Raw genomic sequence first — 4048 nt, 5'->3', positions numbered from 1 at the left:
TCAGATCCGAAGCAATAAGGGATGTCTAGAATCGGTCCTTTCGAGGAAAAAGTTCTCTCGAAAGAATTGAGTGGGGATGGTGGAGACTTGATGAGGTTATTGAACCGTCTCTTCAACTAGTGTGTGGCAGGGCACAGGAAGTTGTTCCTGTGGCACCTACACCAATTGAAGTGGAAGCTTATGATAGTGATCATGAACTTCAGATCAAGTACTACCAAACCTCGTAGGGATGACAAGGATGCGTACTACTTCAGAGTGGCACGAAATCCTGTCTTGGAAGTCATGTTCTAGACAACAATGAACCTACGAGCTATGGAGAAGCGATGGTGGGCTGGATTCCGATAAATGGCTCGAGGCCATAAAATCCGAGAGAGGATCCATGTATGAAAACAAAGTGTAGACTTTGAGAAGCTCGATGGTCGTAAGGCTGTTGAGTGCTGGATTTTAAAAGGAAGACGGACAATGATGGTAAGTATCACCATTAAGAAAGCTCGACTTGTCGTTAAGATGTTTTCCGACAAGTTCAAGGAGTTGACTACGATGAGACTTTCTCACTCGTAGCGATGCTAAGAGTCTGTTGGAATTATATTAGCGATTACTGCATTATTTATGAAATCTTGCAGATAGGATGTCAAAACATTGTTTCCTCGATGTTTTTTTCTTGAGGAAAGGTTGTATGTGATACAACCGGAAGGTTTTGTCAATCCTGAAAGATGCTAATAAGTATGCAAAGCTCCAGCAATCCTTCTAAGACTGGAGTAAGCATCTCGGAGTTGGAATGTATGCTTTGATGAGATGATCAAAGATTTTGGGTATACAAAGTTTATGAGAAACTTGTATTTCCAAAGAAGTGAGTGGGAGCACTATAGAATTTCTGATGAGTATATGTTGTTGACATATTGGATCAGAAATGATGTAGAATTTCTGGAAAGCATATAGGGTTATTTGGAAAGTGTTTTTCAATGGAAAGCCTGGATTAAGCTACTTGAACATTGAGCATCAAGATCTATAAGGATAGATCAAAACGCTTAATGGTACTTTCAAATGAGCACATACCTTGACATGATCTTGAAGGTGTTCAAGATGGATCAGTCAAAGAAGGAGTTCTTGCCTGAGTTGTAAGGTATGAAGTTAAGACTTAAAGCTCGACCACGGCAGAATAGAGAGAAAGGACGAAGGTCGTCCCCTATGCTTAAGACATAGGCTCTACAGTATGCTATGCTGTGTACCGCACCTGAAATGTGCCTTGCCATGAGTCAGTCAAGGGGTACAAGAGTGATCTAAGAATGGATCACAGGACAGCGGTCAAAGTTATCCTTAGTAACTAGTGGACTAAGGAATTTTCTCGATTATGGAGGTGGTAAAAGAGTTCGTCGTAAAGATTACGTCGATGCAAGCTTAACACCTATCCGGATAGCTCTGAGTAGAGATACCGGATACGTATAATGGAGCAACAATTTAGAATAGCTCCAAGTAGAACAGTTATTTGGAAATAGCTCCAAATAGACGTGGTAGCTACATCTAGAGATGACATAGAGATTGTAAAGCCACAGGATCTGAAGGTTCAGACCCGTTGACTAAAACCTCTCACAGCAACATGATCAAACCCAGAACTCATTGAGTGTTAATCACATAGTGATGTGAACTAGATTATTGACTCTAGTAAACTCTTTGGATGTTAGTCACATGGCGATGTGACCTATGAGTGTTAATCACATGGCGATGTGAACTAGATTATTGACTCTAGTGCAAGTGGGAGACTGTTGGAAATATGCCCTAGAGGCAATAATAAATTAGTTATTATTATATTTCCTTGTTCATGATAATCGTTTATTATCCATGCTATAATTGTATTGATAGGAAACTCAGATACATGTGTGGATACATAGACAACACCATGTCCCTAGTAAGCCTCTAGTTGACTAGCTCGTTGATCAATAGATGGTTACGGTTTCCTGACCATGGACATTGGATGTCATTGATAACGGGATCACATCATTAGGAGAATGATGTGATGGACAAGACCCAATCCTAAGCCTAGCACAAGATCAGTGTAGTTCGTATGCTAAAGCTTTTCTAATGTCAAGTATCATTTCCTTAGACCATGAGATTGTGCAACTCCCGGATACCGTAGGAGTGCTTGGTGTGACCAAACGTCACAACGTAACTGGGTGACTATAAAGGTGCACTACGGGTATCTCCGAAAGTGTCTGTTGGGTTGGCACGAATCGAGACTGGGATTTGTCACTCCGTGTAAACGGAGAGGTATCTCTGGGCCCACTCGGTAGTGGACATCATCATAATGTGCACAATGTGATCAAGGAGTTGATCACGGGATGATGTGTTACGGACGAGTAAGACTGAGAATAGAGAGTATGATGCCGGTAACGAAGATTGAACAAGGTATCGGGATACCGACGATCGAATCTCGGGCAAGTGTCGTACCGATAGACAAAGGGAATTGTATACGGGATTGATTAAGTCCTTGACATCGTGGTTCATCCGATGAGATCATCGTGGAACATGTGGGAGCCAACATGGGTATCCAGATCCCGCTGTTGGTTATTGACCGGAGAACGTCTCGGTCATGTCTGCATGTCTCCCGAACCCGTAGGGTCTACACACTTAAGGTTCGATGACGCTAGGGTTATAAAGGAAGTTTGTATGTGTTTATCGAACGTTGTTCGGAGTCCCGGATGAGATCCCGTACGTCACGAGGAGTTCCGGAATGGTCCGGAGGTAAAGATTTATATATGGGAAGTCCTATTTCGGCCATCGGGACAAGTTTCGGGGTCATCGGTATTGTACCGGGACCACCGGAAGGGTCCCGGGGGTCCACCAGGTGGGGCCACCTATCCCGGAGGGTCCCATGGGCTGAAGTGGGAAAGGGATCCAGCCCAAAGTGGGCTGGGGCGCCACTTTCCCCTAGGGCCCATGCGCCTGGTGTGGGGAAACCCTACAGGAAGAGTCCTAGGAGGGGAAGGCACCTCCTAGGTGCCTTGGGGGGGAGGGAATCCTCCCTTGGCCGCCACCCCTTTCCCATCTAGGGCTGCCGCCCCCCTAGGGGTGGGAACCTAGAGGGGGCGCACCCTCCTCCCTCTCCCCTATATATAGTGAGGCCTGGGGCTGCTCATAACACGCGATTTGATCTCTCCCTGTTGGTGCAGCTCTCCCTCTCTTTCTCCTCATATCTCGCGGTGCTTGGCGAAGCCCTGCAGGGATTGCCATGCTCCTCCATCACACCACGCCGTTGTGCTGCTGCTGGATGGAGTCTTCCTCAACCTCTCCCTCTCTCCTTGCTGGATCAAGGCATGGGAGACGTCACCGGGCTGTACGTGTGTTGAACGCGGAGGTGCCGTCCGTTCGGCACTAGGATCATCGGTGATTTGGATCACGACGAGTACGACTCCATCAACCCCGTTCTCTTGAACGCTTCCGCTTAGCGATCTACAAGGGTATGTAGATGCACTCTCCTTCCCTTCGTTGCTGGTCTCTCCATAGATAGATCTTGGTGACACGTAGGAAAATTTTGAATTTATGCTACGTTCCCCAACAACATTCTTCAGGCTGAGCATTGTCTTCATGTTGATCAGGTGCTGAAATGATAGGTTCTTCTTCAGGATGAGCTTCAGAAGGTTTAATTTCTCCAGTTCCCATTAGCTTGATTGATTCACTGGATGGAACTTCATCTAGCACATTTGGCAGCTGCTCTCTTTGTGAACCGTTGGTCTCATCGAACCGCACATCCACTGTTTGAACCACTTTGTAATGAAAGAGATTGAAGACTCTGTAGGAGTGCGAATCCTTTCCATATCCAAGCATAAAACCCTCATGTGCTTTTGGTGCAAATTTTGAGGTGTGATGTGGGTCTTTGATCCAGCACCTTGCGCCAAATACTCTGAAGTAAATGACATTTGGCTTCTTGCCAGTAAGGAGCTCATAAGATGTCATGTTCGGTAGCTTGTGAAGATAAACACGATTGATTGTATGGCATGCAGTATCAATGGCTTCAGGCCAGAATTTTCTTGGAGTCTTGTATTCATCTAGC

The sequence above is a fragment of the Triticum urartu genome, chromosome 4 (assembly GCF_003073215.2).
Source record: "Triticum urartu cultivar G1812 chromosome 4, Tu2.1, whole genome shotgun sequence".
Taxonomy (NCBI): Eukaryota; Viridiplantae; Streptophyta; class Magnoliopsida; order Poales; family Poaceae; genus Triticum; species Triticum urartu.
This window is presented reverse-complemented; position numbering follows the sequence as displayed.